Source organism: Anas acuta, chromosome 2, assembly GCF_963932015.1.
Source record: "Anas acuta chromosome 2, bAnaAcu1.1, whole genome shotgun sequence".
NCBI lineage: Eukaryota > Metazoa > Chordata > Aves > Anseriformes > Anatidae > Anas > Anas acuta.
Genome location: NC_088980.1, coordinates 78,830,290 through 78,849,380, shown reverse-complemented (window position 1 = coordinate 78,849,380; position 19,091 = coordinate 78,830,290). Strand labels below are relative to the sequence as shown.

Below are 19,091 nucleotides of genomic sequence, written 5' to 3'. Positions count from 1 at the left end.
GATAGATCCGTTCTTTCATGGAGCACGGCGTAAAACGGAGCTGGTAGGAAAACCCATTCATTTTGATTTGGGGCACAGAGGACATTTCTTCTGCTGGTCTCAGAAGCAGCCAGGGGAGCTGGGGGAAGCCTTGCTGCGCTTTCACGCCTTGGTGGTACCACCCGCTCGGGGGGCGAAGAAAGCCTAGAAGCAAATCAACAAATTTTCGAATGTGCCAGGAAGTGGCTTTCCTTCTCTCTGGTTTGCATGCTGCAAAACCGGGGTGCAATTTTGGCAGTTTGCTAGTGTCTGACACCTGTGTGAAAGGCCCCGAGTTTCAGGCACGCTGCGGGCGCTCAGGAGGAACCGAGGGCAACTGCTCGTTGCCCTCGTCCCTTCGAGTAGCAAGTCACCCCCTGGCTAAATTGGCTGGCATGAAAATGCTGGTGAAAGTCAGCACTGAAGTTGACAGCAGAGTTGTGAATCTGTCTTCTCAGCAATAGATAATACCTCTCATTAGGCAGGGTAAAGCCACAATGATAATTACTACGCTAGGAATAAATCAGTGACGTGCAAACTGGCACATTTTTTTGGCAAGCACAATTGCCCATGGAATTTGTATCATTTTTCTCTTTCTGCCCAGTCTGCCCACTTAACAGCGCTCCTCTTTCCCTAAGAAACCGATCCTTAATTTTGAGAGTCATTTACGGTACTAGCAAATGACTCAAAATAGCATTATGGGCAGAGATGTCTCAAAGGGCCACTTTCATCCCCTGGTCTGTGCACAGGAGGCCTGGTTGCTCAGGCTGGTGTTGTGTCTCACGATGGCTCCTGGTGGGGATGAAGCAGCGCTTCCTTGATCAGCGATCGTGTTGCAATTCGGAGCCACAAAAACCTAGGGCCAGATGCATCCCGGGTATAAACGAGGTTACTGAAAGGAGCCGGAGGGGTGGAATTTCACCTGACGTCTCTGGTAACCTTTTGGAGACAGCGGCCCAAGCTCAGGCACCCAAACAGCTATGTACATATTGCATCAACGTGGATAGCACTCCCTAAATTTTGGACAGCTGCAATACAGTGCGTGCTGCCGCTGTAGCTTTGACAGCGTTAGCTCGACAAAATTACTAATTGCGCTCGAAGTGCTGGAAATAATACAGCCATATGTGTAACTGCTGCGTGCACTTCATAAACGAGATAGTGTCACCATAAACTGTGAAAATAATGCAGCTGTATAAAATTATAGCGACGAATACGCATTGGCCTGCAGCTCCACTAGAGCAAGCCAATGCTGGTACTAAAGCGCTCTCTCGAAACTCCAGGCATTTAAACGTGCTTTATAGGAGGCAATTGCTTAATGTGCCCTTCATTTACGTGCAGCATACAGTGCTGGTATTCCCTCCTCCCCGTGCTTGGAGATGTTCTTGGGTTTTGGTGGAATTGGGAGCGTTAGCTACTGATGTTCCTGTGATGGTGGTTGCCCTCCAAGCTGAGCCTTGGCCTCAGCTGTGGGGAAAATCACCCACCCTCACCTGTGGGTGTGGAGGATCCTAAGGTGGGGACGAGGGGCAAAGCAGAGCAGCGGGGAAGACGTTTCTGCTGTGTTTCTCCCCTCTTCTATGTAAGGCCAGGGAAAGCCTTCAGTTTAGTAGGTCGTCACCATCGCAGCACACCTGCATGCAGCTCCTCGGGGACTCTGGGCACAGGACAAGTCAGAACAACCAGAAGAAGACTCGAGCCACTAAGAGTTGACAGCAGAAAGACAAGGGGCAGGCTTCCAGTCAAAAGGCACCCAAATAAGGAGACAAAAGGACTGACTCAGAGAGGTGGGACAGGATGGGGAGACAAAGACCGTGATTGCTATCAGCTGCTGAAGGCAGCTATCAGCTTCTGAAGGTGCAGTCCGGGCTATCAGATGGGCACCCTGAGGGGAGAAGCTTTGAAAAAGGTGAGTGAGTGTCTTTTGTCCTCCTCGTGACCACAGGGAAACCTGGCAGCCTGCTGAGACATTCGCACCTTGGTTACCTGGGGAAGACAGCAGTGATACAAGCAGATGAAATCAAAAATCAAAGGTGTTTTAGAATACAATCCTCTGCAGTTGCTACAGCATTGCAACATTAAAGGTAGAGCTTTAGAAGGAATTAAATCTCTCGCCAGTCTGACTCGGCTGTTTCCTGAAAGAGGCACGTTTGGGGTAAGAGCAGTTAAGCCATCCGCAGATAAGCAGAGATTCCTACGCTTCCACATCCCCAGCAATCAGCGTGCGGGCGTGGGTGCATCACTCGGGAGGGACTGTCACTGCTTATCCACCTTGATAAGCACGGGGAGACCTCTGGGGTTAAACTGCAGGCAGGCCTCTTATCTCCAGGGCCATAAACTGAGATTCTCCTTTTGATACCCTGTAGAAAATGCCAGAGTGTGCATGGAGAGCTGGATGTGGTCGTACCTAACTCTTACCTAACAGGCTATAAGTGGCTGAATGAGGTGAGGCATGCGTTACATGCACTCAGCAGATAAAGACGGTGCCTCTCGGACAGCCAGAATAACCCCACTCCTTAAATACTGCTTTTTTTACTCTCATCTTTCATGCTGTGGCATCCCCTGTGCCTTCAAACGCGGTGCCAACAAGAACCAACCCGCTGGTGAGGCCGCGATGGCGCTTCAGCTGCAGACATGACTACACAGCCCCAGCTCCAGAGAGAGAGCTTTGTCATACTGCCATCAGCACTTTCTTGTTATATGGGATGTCTGGACAGGTAGGAGAAATATTAGGCTCTGGCAAGCAGCAACTTGCAACTGCAGCTGTTTTCACAGCTCGAAAATAATCCAGTGTGAGGCAAAGATTGGCTACGCTGAGAGCAGCAGGGGCGAGGGACCAGAGGCGAGCTCTTTCCTCACCTCAGATTTACAGTTTGGCCCTCCTCGTTCATCTGAGCGTTTCCCCCCAGCTGCCTGGCGGTCTCCTGGAGTCACTGTCACTTCCTCATAAAGTAAGAGGTAGAGCAAGCCAGCCAGGGCTGGATCTGGCTGGAGCAGGGTGCTGTATTTATAACACAACAAGGATGTAGAAGCTGGTTGCAGGAGTTCAGGCCAAGCAATATCCTTCATAGCAGCAGAGAAGGAATTACGGGGCAGGAGGTGAAAAGAGGAGGAAAAAAAAAAAAAAAAAACAAGCCATTCCTAGGACTGAGAATGATGCTGCTTGATCTGGCTTTGATAAAGCCACAGCTAAACAAATCAAAACTACCTAGGCCAATGAACCTCGCGTGGGGAGCAGCGCAGTTTGCTTAATGCAGCTGCAATGGGTAGGAAAAGTGAAATCCCAAGCAGGGGAAGGTTTCAGTGGAGTTGGTCTGTCTCCCATGATTATGTTTGGCCATGTGCTTAAAGCCTGCTGATCATGACTTCAGAGCCTGCGGATATTTTCACTTGTGCTATAGCCTAACACAGAGCAGAAAATCTGGAAGAACACAAAAATCAGCGTCAAAACACAGTAAGAGAAAGCAAAACTCTTGCAACTTCAAGTTGAGCACAGACACACTTAGGCTTTGGAAAGCTCTGTCTAGAAAGGTTTTCTTCATGTTCATTTCCCACGTTTGTGTTTTTATTGTTTTTAGGCACCTGTGTCACATAATTCAAAAGGGCCAGAGCCTGCAGCTCTCAGCCAACTCATCGTCCGGAGCCCTTCAGCAATGAATTTCTGAGCATGTGTTGACTACTCTAGTTGTAACTTACTCACTAATAGCTTACTCCCTGTAAGTTTTGGGCAGATGTGACCTAAGTGTGGAGATATGTTGCTGTCACCTCTCCCACAGAGGCCCTGTCACTATGAGGATCTCTGCCTCCTTAGCTGGGTTCCTGAAGTGCCTGGGGAGGAACTGCCCGAAACTGGTAGTGGCACCTCTGTAGTGCAAGCATAAGCCAAGGGTTTGGAGTCAAAGGCTTCTCTTTGTTAAAATCCAGGAAAATGATGATGAAAGGAAACTTTTGCTTGGAAGAGAATGAAATGAAAGGGCTTGGAGGTCTTCAAAGTGGATTGTGGAGAAAAGTTGGGCCAGTTTTAAAACAAACCTGAAAGAGAGACAGAGAAATGAGTAGAAAATTAAGCAATGGAGGAGAAAGACATGCAAATAAAGTGCAGAGTAGGGCTTAAAGGGAGAGAGATGGAGGGAACAACCTGTGAAGAAAACCTGAAAGTGGAAAAGGTGATGCAGAATATGGGGAGAACACATGAAGACACTGCAGAAAAGAGAGAATAAGAGGATGGGGGTGCTGCTCTTCAAATAAAAAAAAAAAAAGAGGAGAGAAATAAGAAAAAGAAAACAAGAGCTGAAAGCCATAGACAGAGGCTTGTGGAAAAACTGAATGTTTGGGAGGGAATTCAAGTGTTAGAGAGAGAGCATGAAGAAAGCCATGTAATATTAAGACTAGCAAAATGTTTCTTATTTATTCATGTTACTCCTGGATTATTTTTCCCTGGCAGCTGCTGCGGGTCCGATTGCCATGCCCTCCCCTCCCTCGGAGGAGCGCGGCCAAGCACTTCTCTTTGAGGATGATGAATGGGCAGAGCATTCTTGAGCACTTCAGCTGTACACAAGGCTCTCCAAAGCCCCCTTCGGTCTTGGGCAGCTTCCCCACAGCCTCCCTGGTGGAAACTTGGCAGCTCTGCTACAACCCACATGTAGGCTCCCATCCTGCAAGCTGGTCCATTACCAATGCTGAAATACGTGTCTTGGGGTAAAATATCTGAGAATGGGGCTAACCTTCCCTGCAAAGGAGGTGTCATCTGTTCCCTTTCCTGCATCCTTCCTTGCCACTGGTGTGCAGGGCGTGTGCACGCTCCTCACAGACATTTAGCAACTTATTGATGGGGTGGTCCAAATCCTGTTGCAGTCCATGAAAGTTCTTCTGCTAGTTTTAATGGCCTTTAAAATGCTCGCCCCCGTGAGGCTCACACCCAGCTGTACCCTTTGGACTTGTCAGAGAACTTGATTTGCTGAGCAATTTAATCAGTGGGAAAGTTGGGAAGTTCAGAAAGGCGAGATCAGGCCTTTTAACCTTTTCTTTCCTCCCCTGAGCATGGGGAAGCCTTTTCCAAGCCCAGATAGATATTTAAAAGAACAGCTTTTCTCAGAGGTAGTTTTTATCAGTCCAGACAGGGACACAATATTTTTTTTTCAAAAGCTTCCCAGTGATTTCAGGGTGTAAGTCCCATCTTACTTCAGAAGTGACGCTTGGGCTCTTTTCTTGCCCTTGAGCTGTGTCTTCCTGCTCTTCAGCCAGATCTCTGAGGAGAAAGAAGCAAAGAAGGGGCTCAAACAGCTCTCTTTAAATCAGAGGCATGTTTAAGAGCTGACATCTCACAGGATTGACACTAGACACATGGATCAGGCACATCTCACAGCCCAGAGGTCTGAACTAGGAACCTCTGTACATATTTTCCGGCAGCAAACTTAAATGTGATATATGCAGCACTGTGCTACAAAGCATGTGCCAACTTGACAGGAATACAGGAGCTCTAGGAAAGCAACTATTAATGAGATGGATCTATCAGCCTAGTAAGAAGCTTATTCCCTCTTGGACCATACATGGGTTGTTTGGGAAAACACACGTCAACTAAGCGAGTCAAGGAAAAGGCAGTAATTTGGAGAGCACTTGCACCACTGCTGCTGTAGAGCACATATAGGCTCTGCCCTGGCTGTGCACAAAGGCTTTCTGGATGCTTTTCCAAAATGTTCTCAGCATCGAGTTTTCAGCAGGTTGGGAGGTAGAAAGTCCAGGAGGATGTGCAGCAGCAACTGTGGGCAACCAGGCTCTCTACATGCTGACACAGGGCTGAATATCCCTGCCGTGGCAGGGCTGGTCCTGAAGACATTTGCACAAATGGCCCTGATATCTGCAAATTGGACAACGCTGAAATCCCCTGAGCTTCTTTCAGGAGCATGGGGACTGCAGGGTGAGGCCCTGAGTGAGAGACTGCTGTGCAAGGATTGCCTGGGCCGGGAGAGCCTGATGAGACATCTCTCAGGGGGGCAGGAAGGTTTTTAATGTGCTTCCTGCTACAAGCAGTGCCATCTCCTCTGCTGATGCGTATATGGGGCTCTCTTCAGTAACCTCAATTAAAAAATAAATAAATAAATTTTAACAGACGTTTACTTCATATTCACATACTTAACTGGCCACACTGTCTATCTCAGGAAATCCGTGGGATTTCCTAAGGAGCTTTGTTATCTAATTCGTTTCCAATGGCAGTGAATCCACAGCTGCAGTGCTCATTATAATTGCTGTCACCTCCAGGAAGAGTGGGGCTGAAGTGCCTCCCCTGCTGCCATGCTAGTGCTGCACACCGAAACCCCCCAGTGTGCTTGTTTTCTCCCATGCTTGCCTCAGCTTCAGCGCTGCGGTTGCAGCCCTTGGTCCCAACCCTATTAACTCTTCACCTCGAGAGCAGTGCTACTCGGCTGAGCGTGTTTCCAGGTGGCTCCTCCTGCACGTGAGAGGTGGCACAGTCAGGCAGAGGTTTATTTAAACAAGCCTGCATCAGCACGCAGGCTGCCACATCTCGCTTGAATTTCTCCTAAAAGGAGGTGGCGGGGCCACGCTTGCTCCCTGGGTGGCTGCTGGACTTTCGCTGTGGGACACGAGCCCGGTGTTCAGCCTGTAGCAACCAGGACTTAATAACACCAGTCACGAGGCATAAAACACCCTAAATTGGCTGGGTGGTTTGGTGATAATGAAGCGGAGTGTTTACACAGCGCAATTTCATCTTCTCAAGGCCTGTGATGTGAACTGTGGACTCATACTACCCTAGGGGCAATATATATGGGACTTGCGTTAGGTTAGAGAAAGAATAACCTTTCTCCTACTGGGTTTGCTTTAATTATAGTCTGAGTTGAGTTGCACCATCTTATTTTTCCCATATTCTTCGATTTGTTCAAACCGTAACCTTTTAGGCTAGCATTTTCCGTGCCAGATGACTGCCTCAGCCTGCCTCTGGAGGGATGTTTCTCGCTGTTCTTTCTAGGAATGCTTTTCCCAGAACAGCTTCTCATGGAGGACGCCGTGAACTTGGGAAAGCCAGCTGTAAGACATGTGTAAAATCTGGTTTCAAGCATGTGTCTTTTGTACCTCCCGTGAAAAATACCCGGACTCAGCCAAGTCATAAGCCCCTGGAAAATCGCAGTTTGCACACACCTGGTGGAGGCTTGCAAGTTTGGCAGCTGCCTGATGTTTCTTCTGCTCAGAGAGTGCTCTGCTCTGTGGCTGCAGGGACTCGGCAGGAGGTTTCTGCCCGTGCTCTTCTTCACGCCTGCTGGCACAGGCACAGAGACACCAGCTCTGCCACATTTATCTCCTTGACCCAAAACCGTGAGGAGGAAGCATCCTGGCCCTGATGTCTGCAGGAGGCATAAATAGGTGGGCAAAAGCAGCACAGAAAGATTGGGGCTGGGGACCGGGGGTGGAGAAGATGTGCACTGTAAGAAACCTGGTCTGGGAGCTGGGGTGGGAAATGGGTGCTGGAAACAGCTGGGGGAAGTGTGCCAAGGAAAGCACAAAGTGAGCTTGCCAAGGAAAACTGGGGAGATTGTGCCAAAGAGAGGAAAGAGGCCCAGCGGGGCTGAGGGCACAGGGAGAGCTGGTGTGGTGGCCTATGGACGTGTCAGCAATGGGGAGCGTGGCGGCAGGGTTGTGCTACCGAGAGCAGAAGGGGAGCTCAGCAGCAGGTGACAAGCAGCATGCACACATGTGGCTGAAGAGTACCATTATGTCAAGGGGGATCAGGCTTGCTTTGGGCATTTCCAAATTTTGCACACTTGCGTTTGCTACCTCAACATTCCTTCCAATGGAGCTTTTAGTCAGCCATGGGACGAACTAAAACAATTCTCCTGTGAGCTGGTGCCAAAGGACTGTCACAGTGCCCTAGCATGGGAGTCACGAGCGGTGAATGAAGTAGTTTTTGCACTTCGTAAATTATGATGAAATATCTCCATGCCATTTATTTGTGTTGCGTTCATATACGTCTAGCTGTTAAAGCTCAGCTACCTCGGAGGAGGACAGTGAATTACCATGGATGAATGAGGGGCTGTCTGACTAATGGGCTTTCGGTACAGATAATGCCCAGCAACAAATTCAACACCGCTTTGGATAACAGAAGAGGCTTTTTAAAAAAAACCATCAAGTTTTGGTAATTGAAATTCACTGATGTGAGAATATTTTTCACACAGATGTTTGCTCTTTTCTTTTTTCTTTCTTTTTTGTTTTTTTTTTAATATACAGCACACTATTAATTATTGAGAGGATACAGTCATGATTCTGTATTGATGTACGGTAAGAAACGAAGGCTCAAGATTTGATTCATATCAGTGTATTTGTCTAAGCATCGCCTAGTGACGGGGCAAGGAGAGATGAAAGCGCAGCTCAGCAGATAATTGCCAGAGCTCCTAAACTGTTTTTTTCTCTTTCATTTCTTGACAGCTGCCGCAGCAAAGACAATATCCAGGACTGTAGAGAGTAACCTCAGTGATAGCACCACTGGTGTGTTTATCCAGCGCTGTGCTCTGGCAGTAAATATCCAAAATCCAGCAGGAGACATCCCTGAGCACCCTGCTTTGAGCAGGAGGTTGGGCAGGAGGATCTCCAGAGGTCCCTTCTGGCCTCAGCCACGCTCTGCCGATGTGCTCTCATGGATTGGGAGCCTCAGGGGGCTATTTACGCTGCCAATCTTTGGGCACTTCAATTCAGGAAGCTTTTTCCCCTATCTCGTCTTCGGAGGGAGATTAGTCCAGGCAGGAGGTGACTCAGAGAATCCAGGCTGGTCTCCTGCTCTGAATCACCTCCTGCGACATATCTCCTCTGATTATAAAGGCAGCTGATGGATACCGAAGGAGCAACTTCCCTAAGTTTTGTACCCAAAGATGCTGATGCACCTTCCTTTTTAAGGCTATAGATAATAGATGAGTGTTTTCAAACCAGCAGAGGAGTAGACTATCGGCCAAATTTCTGAATGTAAACCGAGGACAAAAACTGGACTGAATGGGATACATCATAAAATCCAAGTTATTTTGTGATGATCCTGTGACACAGATGAATACAGTTTCCTTGTTTTGTTGCCCTTCTCTGCTAAGCAGATTACCCATCTTCTCCAGCTGGAAGCCTGTAGTGTTAGCAGAGTGAAGACTCTACTCTTATCTGGAGAGATTGTGTTTTTGAGGGGGTGGGGGAGCTCCAAGCAATTTCATAAGCTGTGTTGCTGTGAGTATGCAGCCTTTTTACATGCCTGTTTTCAGGTTAGCAGTCCGTAAAAATACTCACTCTGCTGAATATTTTAAAGCATGCAATAAAACAATATTTTATGGAAGAGAACAAGGGAATGTGTACGAGCCTGTCAGATTTTGATGAGTCAAAATATTCATCGCAGTTTTATCACAGGGTATCAACGTGAGGAGTGATAATTACCTGTGACCAGTTGGGCCAGAACTGCTTTTACTGATAGATGCATTTTCGGTCTTTGTGGGCTGTGCTTTTGCCTTGCAGTTTTAGGCAATGCCCTTTAGTGAATCCTTCATGCAAGGTGTGAGGTTTGACAGACCCTGATTCATCAGTGATTTTATGGCAAGTGTGATTTTTTTTTTTCCCCATTGGTCCCAGAGGTCTGAGACCATAGAAGTCTGACAAAATTAGCTGAGCAGTGGATGCTGTGAAGGTTGGTTACATACTGCTATTCATGCACGTGTGCTTGCTGACTGCCAGACAGACCGGAGAGCAGCCAAATTCTCTCTGCCTCTTGCTCAGGGGGTTTTCAAAGATGTTTCTTTCCTACGTCCTGTTGGTGATTAAAAAAAGAAAAAGAAAAACAAAAGGATGAGGCATTACTGTCCCTGGTTTCTCATCCTCTGACAGTTTGGCCAATGGATTCAAAAGCTGCTGAAGGAAAACAGGAAGACAGGAAGATACACAGACTGTGATGGTATAAACTCTGTTTCTCTAGGACACTAGGCTTAAAAAAAGTTCCTAGGCCTCTCAGTAACAGAATAAACCTTGGGAACATGACTTAAGTCTGTGCTGTGGGCTCAGAAACTAAAAGGAATGAATCCCACATGTATTGATTATTTTTAAAATGCTTGCAAGCTCCAGTTCAGTTTTATGATTATTTGGTGACTTGCTCCTGCCTGGAGCTGAAAGTTTGACATTGAGCTCCTCCAAATATATGGCCTATTAGAGGTCCCTCTGGTGATCATAACATAGAAGCCAGCAGTTAGCTGCCTCTGTTATGGGTTCCCAGCACTTCTAGGGATTTGTTCCTGTGAATAATATTTCCTCTGGACCCCACCTTACCAATCTGAGCTGCACTTGAGAGGACACATCTAGAGCAATTTGCCAGAATCGACTGTTCGACATAATCTGTTTATAAAAATTGATAGAAACGTGTAGATGAAAAAAAAAAAAAAGAAGTCCGTCAGTGCAAAATGGGTAAGTGTACCAAGTTGCATCAGAAAACAGCACAGGGCTGCTTCCAGTCCTCATGTGCCCACAGCACTGGATGATCCCCTTTATGCAGTTTTTATGAGGTACACACTGAAAAGGGCAGTGCCAAGGAACTCGCTGCCTTTTACGAATCCGAGTCCTTGTGAACAGAGGTTTATAATAATAAACTGTGTGGAGCAATCTGAGGCTGTGCTATTGCTGAGAACTTTTCAAGATTTCTTCCCTAGAGATTTAAAGACTCTTATTCTCATAACAGGTGCAGCCTGGGGGATGACAGCAGCAACGCGAGAATCCTCCTGGGAGTAATTATACTTCCCTTCTCCTTTTCTTTGTCTGTTGTATCTATTTGGCAGCACTTCTGTGAGGAGCTGTGCGCATACGTAAACTTTAATCGCATTCAGCAGAGGGAGTCAGATGCTAAAATCTCAACACACACACCGGCCCCTCCAGGACCAGGAGCACGTGTTTGTGTGCCGGTGCACAACTTCTCGGTTTTCTGCCGTACATTTAACCCAGACGGGGGTGTAGGGGGTGTCCCGCTCTCAGCAGGACTCCCTGAACTCTGCTGCAATGATAAAAGCACAGTAGCCGCAGTGGTAATGTAATTAGCAAAGTCACCATGCTCTCCAGCACAGCCTCGCGGGTTCTGCCCAGGCTAGTGGGTTATCTTTCTCTACATCTGTACAGTCCCTGGCCTCTCTGGTGGACATCATTTGTGGCCGTGCTGGCCGGCGATTAGTCAGATGTTTGTTTTCATTTTGTGATGAATTTTCCTTTCCTGTGACCATGGAGATCTGGTACTGTGCTACTACTTTAGATCCATTAGCTGCCACTTGCTCTGTAAGGAGGAAAGGGGGAGCTGGCCTGGACAGGGGCAGGGACTTGGCACACAGAGGCATCCATGGAGCTTCACCTCCAAAACGTGAGGTGTCTGTTCAAAAACCGTGATGTTATACAAATATGTGATGCAAATTCACCCTGAAGGTCTCCTTAACTGTGAAAACAACCCCCAAAGCAGTCCCCCGAGTTGGAAGCACGGCTGTGGCCGAGCGCCCAGGCCCACAGTGAAGCCTGTGCCCCCATGGCCGCCATTTCGCGGGCTGTGTCCTGAGCAGCTGGGTGCAGAGGGGGAGCAGCAGTGAAACTTGTGCTGTCCTTCCAGCCTCTCGTGGAGAAACGAAAGCCAGCTGCACGTGCTGAAATGTTTGTGGTGTGAATACGTCGTGAGAAGTCAGAGATGGAAATGACTGATACTTTGGGGGCAGACGTGATTGGGGGGAATTTGGCCTCCTTGCCTTCCCCAGCCTTCTCTCAATTATTTGATGAGAAAGCTTTGATCCGAGAAACACAGTGGGATCTGCAAATCTGCTTTGAATGCTCATACGGAGAGTGGTAATTGAGTTTTCAATATTTATGGCAGGACCTGCAGCTGTACTAGTGAGTGCACTATCATCTCTCCCCCGTGGTAGCCTGGCTTAAGACCCAGCTCAGCAATTAGCCCCTTGCAGAGGAGAGCAGGGAGAAGGGGAAGAAAGCTCACGGACTTTGGTGAAAATTGTTTGTTTTGCTGATTATGGAGGTTTCTCTCCATCACAACAAACATATTCAGTGCGGAGCTGTGGCACCACGCTGCTCCTCTCACACAAGGGGCAGCTGCTTGCCCAGAACAAGGCTGGCTCCTGCAGGAGCTGGGGGGGCACCCTCACAGTTTATACAGAATCACAGAATTTCTAGGTTGGAAGAGACCTCAAGATCATCGAGTCCAACCTCTAACCTAACACTAACAGTCCCCACTAAACCATATCCCTAAGCTCTACATCTAAACGTCTTTTAAAGACCTCCAGGGATGGTGACTCCACCACCTCCCTGGGCAGCCTGTTCCAATGCCTCACAACCCTGTCGGTCAAGAAGTTCTTCCTATGGGTTAGTGCTGACAGTGGTGGTGGGGGGGTGGCTGGATTAGGTGATCCGGGATCTCCCAACCCTACTGCTTCTGTCCCCAGCGCCTCAGCGGCCGTGCCGGGGGCGGCCCCGCCGCCATCTGAGGAGCGGGGCCGGGGGGCGGCGCTGTGGGGGCCGGCAGCGGGCAAGGTCGGTGGGGTGGGAGCGAGCCGGGCACGGAGAGAGGCGGCGGCGGCGGCGGGGGCCGGGCTGTGCCGTGCCGGGGCCGGGCCGTGCCGGGCTGGGCTGTGCCGGGCTGGGCTGGGCTGTGCTGGGCGGGGTGGGCGCCTCGCCCCCGCCGCTCCTCCCGCTGCCGCCGCTCCGCGGGGCCGGCCGGGGCGTTTCGTAACCGGCCCCGCCGCCGGCAGGACGGGGCTGGCGGCCGCCGGAGACACCCGCAGCGGCTGGGCGGCAGGTAAAACACATTCGCTTTTTTTTTTTTTTTAATTTAATTATTATTATTTTTAGGAAAATACAATGCGAAAAGCACGCTCGCAGCGGCTCGGAGTTTGCAGCAGCCGGGAGGGAGATGCTGCTGCTGCTGCCGCCGATGCTGCTGCCTTTTAGCCGGGGTCGAGCCGAGGGCTGGCGGCATCCCTGAGCCCGGCGCTTTGTGCCGAGGTTTTGGGGCTGGGGATGTGCCCGCACAGCCGGGTGCTTGTGGTAGGGGTGTGAGGAGAGCCAGCAGGGAGAACAAAGCAAATTGGGCTGATGGTAAGGTCCCGCCGGCTGGGCTGTGCACGCTGCGCTTCCCCTGCTCGTGGGTCCTCAGATTGCATCCGAGCTTCTTGTTAATTGCACGAAAGGTGACATGTAAAAGTAACGCTGGCGGAGGCTTATGGGGTCGGGACAATTTGGGACCGTCAGTGTCACCGGTGTATCGTCAGCACGGGGCTCTGCAGAAAATTCCCTCCGTGCACATGCTTTTGTTGGCAGTAGAGCTAAAAAGCCGAAATCGCTGGTTCAAACCTGTAACATCTGTCGGAGGGTTTGGACAGCCCGCCAGGTATGCAAAGACAAATGGAAAAAAAAATAATAAATGTTTGTTTTTCTCCTGCTTGTTTTGGGGGGAGCGGGGGGAAGTTGTGTGGGGAACACCTGATGGAAGTTTTGTGCGCATCGCGAAGTCTCCTCGGAAGCAGTGGCGGTGACGATGAGATTACACCCAGGTCAGAAATGCCAGCAGGACAGGAGGTGTTATTTTGGCCTTAATGAATGCCTTTAAATTACACGTGTACGGGCACTGACTGGGGATGAGCCGCTCGCCCAGAGATGCGCTCTGGCTCAGCAGAGCGTGCAGGGAGCTGGCAGGTAGCAGCTTCTGGGCGCTTGTCTCCCTTCCCCGACTGACTCACCCGGGCCTCCAGCCGTGCCAAAATCCCGGGGTATGTTCCTCTACCTGATTCTGGCTCCGCTTCAGGGCTCTCGCTTTGACCCTTTGGTGAAGCGGAGCAAGATCTCCAGCAGCCACAGCCTGATGGAGGCTTCAGCATGGTTTTACCTCTAGTCCCGGTGAAATTCAGGGGTATGCATAAGCAAGCTGGCGTGCAAGGGTTTTAAGCTCAGGGCTGCCTACTGTAAGCTTTCCAGGGTGTGAATGCACATCTTTTTTTACTGCATGGTGCTCAGACCAAATGCCATATTGTGTTTGGGTTCGGTACAGAGGAGCTGACCTTGCTTGGGACCGATACCTACAAAGTAGGAGCCGTGGTGCTCCTCTGCTGGAGTTTTATGGGGGATTAGTTGCACTGGAGATCTGAGGTCCTTCAGAAAGCTAGCGAGGCTTATACTTTTAAATGCACAAACCATCTTTTCGAGCAGAATTAAGTTTTCCAAGGCAGTAAAATATTTTTCAGACCATGACCCCAATCAGTTGATGGTGCCTGGAGGATGCAGGTCTGCAGGGATGCATGTGACGTTGATGTGACTCTACCAAAGACCCAGTGATCTGTGGTTTTGCCCATACAGCCATTGACTTTGGGGCCTGGCGCAGGGCACCAGCCTTTAAAAAGGGTGGTCTTACACTGCCACCTGTATTTATTTGTCAGTCAGCCCTGCAGCCCTTCTCAGCATCAAGTAGCAGCTACTCAGGCACGAAGTTCTGCTGGGTGGAGCGTGGTTGTTCAGCTGAAGAAACGGTGTGCAATCTGAGTAAAAGGTTGTGGATTTGGGGCACGAGCGCTCTTTTTTGTGTGTGTGGGGAGAATGTGGGAAATGGACTTCCAAAGCCTGGGATCCTGGCATGCCTCACATTCTCTCCTGTTCTTAGGCTTTGCCTCTGTCCGGTGGGTGGGCTGGGGGCCGGGCTTCCCTCCCCTTTACAGCACCCAGAGCTTCTGGAGAAATTCCACAGCTGTTTTGGGGTCTGTCCAGAGCTGCCTCCTTGCTGTGCTGGTGCTGTTTCCTCCACAAATAGGTTTGCTGCTGCTGTGCTGGGCTCTGCGAGCTCAGGTCTTCTCCTTCCAGCCCTGCCAAGGCATTTCGCCCCCTTCAGGTGCAGACAACCTGGCCTGGCCACTTCTTCCTTCTGGTGGCAGGAATTGCCCCTGCAGAGCAACCTGCACTTTCTCTGGTAGGTTTTAAAGCAGAGTGGCTCTCCTGCCAAAAGCACAGGACGGCGATGCTGCCACCCAGACAGACATTTTCGTGGTGGAGCCTGCACAGCGCCCGTGAGCTGGGGAGAGCTGGAGTGGTCAGCGTGCTGCGAGCCCTGGCTGGCTGAATCTGCAGGACCCGGCAGCTCCGCGTCTGAGGGCGGGGAAGGAGGCGAGCGCCGCTCGCTTCCTTAGGAGCAGCAGCATGCAAAGGTTGTGACAGGAGCTGCCAGCCCCTGCTAGACGAAGCAGGGATACTACTTGAAAGAAAGGGAGGCGGGGTGTGTGCGTGTGCGTGTGTGCGTGTGTGTGTGTGTGCGTGTGTGTTTACAAACAGGAGCGTACAAAGACAAATAGAGTTTTATTTTTTGCAAGCGCAAAGCCTACGCGGTGAGTGTGCCATCAGACACACTGCCTCTTGCCAGCTAATATCGTCTGCAAATGAAACAAGTCGGGTTGTTGCTGTTGCAGCTGCTTTCCCTCATGAAGCAGGGTGAGCCAGACGCGTCCGACTCTGGGAAGCGTGCTGGCGAGTTGCCTGAAGTCTGAGGTGCACAGGGTAATTTACTTTAAAAAAAAAAAAAACACAAAGCACAATATAACAATTATCCTCCAGGATGAGCACGTACGACCGTAGTGTCTGCTTGCAGTTGTGCTTTCTGTGACACACTCTCCGAAGTTGCGTGTTGGCTGCGTTCGGCAGCAAACGCAGCCCGGAGGTGATCGGCTCCTTCCCTGACCTGCAGTTAGCAGCAAGAGTCGCACTTAAACCAGTTTTAATGCGGGAGGGAAGAGGGATCCAGCAGCTTGGCCGGGTTATTTGGGATCCAGGCCTGGGGAGCTTTCGTTCTGACCTTGGGCAAGGCGCATCAGCTGCTGCGTCCCCTGCTTTTCAGGCCCGATCTGTTACGATTCATTTCAGCGCCACTGATTGATGGATAGCAGTCCTGGTGTCCTCATCTGAAGCAGCCCCAAAATCCCCGAATGTTTGTGCGTGAAATCGAAGTTCAAGTCTGAAATCTCCCTCTCTCCTCCCTGCTCTTTACCTCTGACAGAGGTGGAAGCAGAGGAATCATTCACAGCCATCTGCTGGAGGCATCCGTCACGCTGGGAGCAGCCTGCTAGCTGTTCCGCGCCTTATTAATGATGAGAAGATATAAACACATGAGCTCATAATTATGTTGCGTTCTGAATTACTTACAAAATAATGACACGAGGAGAACAATGGGGTTACAAAACCCAGCGGACAAAGGCAAGGAAATGCCAGGACTAACGTTGCACGGCTCCCCTTCGCATCTGCATGATGATACAATCTCTCATTGTACCGTTGCGTCATTTTTTCCCTTTCACATTTTTTTTTCCCCCCCTCTTTTGGTAATTACTGCATAATTCGTTTTCTCTCCCCTGTTTACTTTCGGCACCTCTTTTACACCCCACCCAAGGCTCGAGCCGAGCCGTGCTGTTAATTCCTTCCCGGGGGGCTTCGCGGGCGGGGAAGCTCTTGCGACACCTCGGATGCTGGCACCATGCGCGTCTTCAGGAAGGGAGGCAAAGAGCAAATCGTCCAGAGTCATCCAGAGGGCTTAGACCTTGGGGCTGCAGCATTAATTTCTAACCCGTGAGCTAACAGCCTGTGCCAGCTGGCTCTGGGTGCTGGTAGTCCCCTGAACGGGACGAACACCGTGCTGGGGACACCCCCAGATCCCACCTGCGGATGGGGTGGGCAGAGCTCTGCTGCCTCCTGGCTCATCTGGGGGGTTTCATCTTCCTTACTTCTCGCCCAGAGCTGTTGCTGTGGCCATCCTCTGAGCTCAGGCAGTGGGTAGGTGGCTGCTTTAGGCCAGCTCTGTGAAGTGGCTTTGTATCCAAAGAACATGCTGCCTTCTGCTCTGTTCCTGTGTATGGGGTCTCACCTGATGCCATATAACTTATCCTACGGTCAAGCCTAGGTGAATATGCTGCTTTATGGGGCTGAATATGAGACTTAAATTGCATCAGTTCGTGGAAAAGTGAGGAAGACTGGCCAATGACTTTCTTTTTGTTAGTTTTCTGAGATTAGGCTGCAGAGGCTGGGATTCCAGCTGAAGCACACGTTGGTGCAAACTCAGGCAGTTCCTGGAGGAGACGTGTGTGGTCCCAGCAAGCAGTGAGGTGCTCTTCAGCCCGTGTTTCATTCTGCTGGCCAGTTTGCAGTCAGTGTCCTCTCAGAGCTTCAAATAACAGTTGCCAGCAGAGTCTGGTCTTGGAACAGGCCAGACTGACCTGGTAGTACCCGAGGTAAATATATCTGGGCAAATCTTCAGGCACTGTAGCTCCCTGGGGGCAGAGGCTGCTGCTTTGTGGGGTGGCCCCGTGCTGTATGAGCTCTGAGGGCTTTGCTGTCCCCCTCCGGCTCTGCCTCCCCCTCTCCTCTTCCTCACAGCATCTGTGGTTGGTTGGATGCTGAGAGGCACGGACAGGGCTTTGAGAAAGCTGGCTCAGCAGAAGAGGTGGAGAGCCAGCTGATGCCAGGATTAATATTCTTTCAGAATTGATGGATGAGACGATTATAAAATTGCAGAGGGAAGTGAAACTTAAAAGGAATCCGTGTTTTAATTGCAGTCTGGACTTTTTTCAGCAGCCAGCTCCTAAGGTGCAGGGCAGATTAGGCGTTTTTTGGGCGAGGATGTTACCGTAGAGTGGACAATACACTGTTTAAAAGAAAAAAGCCTGTGCCAGTCTGGTTTCCTCAGTCTGGTGCTCTGCCTTCAGTTGCACTGAAGAACAACGAGCCCAGTTTGGGGCACGATGGATGTGGCTGAGCGGGGGGCACTAGGCAGCCAACTACTGATGAATGCCAGCTTGAAAACACAGCCCAGATGTTTGTGTGCTGCGTGAGGTTTTCTCACAGACAGGAGGTTTGCCGGAGTGTGCTTCATCTAGAGTTGGGCCAAAATGTTCTCCATCCAATTCTGGTTTCCTCTGGGATTGAAAACTCTGCAGAATTTCCTCAACCCCAAAGCAATTTGCCCTAATTGCGCTTATTTGGAAAAGCACCTGCGTAGGTGAGTTAGTTAAGAGGAGGAAGCATCAGCCTTTTTTTTCCTCATCTCCTCCCGCTTTCTTCCAAGTCAGAAGCTGGGAGACGGAGGCACCTTTCAAGACACGAAGAAAGCCGTTGTGTGGATGTGGCTTCAAAGCACTGTAAGAAAGGGTCAGACCGTGGCATGTGTCCCACTTTACAGGTGGGTACAGCACGGGGGGGGGAAGCACTTGGTCGTACCATACGCTGCAGATTTGGGGAGCATTGGGATGGCCCCAGGCTGCCCTCAGCTCACTCTGTTCTCCAGTACAAGTCCTCTGGGACTTGTGCACGCAGGGCTGTGCGATCTGAGGGCACACTGGTTAAGCCTGAGAGATGCCCGTGCAGAGGCCGAGATGGTTATTTGCATTAGCGAAGAGGTGATTAGTAGACGGCGTTCGTGGCTCTCATCAGAGACCTCTGAACGTCTCAGAACTGATGGTGAGCTGCCTTTGCAGAGAAACATCTTCATTTTTACAGGTGAAATCAAAGGGCTGAGCCCTGTGGTCTGAAAGCTGTTTGTTCTCAGCCTTTGACACGTATTCACCTGGCTGAATTGCTTCAAATGCAAAAGGCCTTTTCCAAACCAGGAAGCTTGCACAAAAATGTGTTTTGCCCATTCTTTCATTTAAAAGCAAAATGCGAAAATACAACTCTCATCTGCTCCCTTCTCTCGCCCGTTTTCTTCTGTTTCTTTTAGTGGCAAAACGAGGGAAGTAAAAAGGTTGAAGGGAAAGCTTTGTGTGTATGCTCACACATGTATGTACAAAGGATAAACTAAAGGGAGTGAAAATTTTTAACTTAGCAAAAAAAAGCCAGTGAAAATCAGTGGTTTATGAAAAATTACTGTTATGGAAAAATGGTTTAGTAGCAACTTGCAGAGCTCTGCAAGCTCTGGAGTCACCTGTGTGATGTGCTACATGCTCTTGAGATGCGGCAGCTTCTCCCTCGCACAAATCACATCAGGCAGGGTAACACGCAGATCCACTTTATTTCAGCGGATGCAGTGGAGAGGGTGCTGAGAAACACATACA

At 50.0% G+C, this 19,091-nt stretch overlaps 1 protein-coding gene across 4 annotated transcripts in view; it reads left to right on the top strand.

Annotated features, from left to right (window-relative positions):
• Positions 1–2,599: 2,599 nt before the first annotated feature.
• RNF152 (ring finger protein 152) overlaps positions 2,600–19,091 on the top strand; it is a 45,305-nt gene continuing 28,813 nt past the window's right edge. The window contains exons 1-3 of one of the 4 annotated variants that reach the window (XR_011092702.1): positions 2,600–2,732; positions 3,594–7,392; positions 8,452–9,643. The gene's annotated coding sequence lies outside the window, so the exon portion shown is untranslated. Of the gene's footprint in view, positions 2,733–3,593; positions 7,393–8,451; positions 9,644–12,591; positions 12,818–18,106; positions 18,221–19,091 lie in introns of those variants that run through there. The other 3 variants (XM_068670882.1, XM_068670878.1, XM_068670877.1) reach the window with 3 other exon arrangements.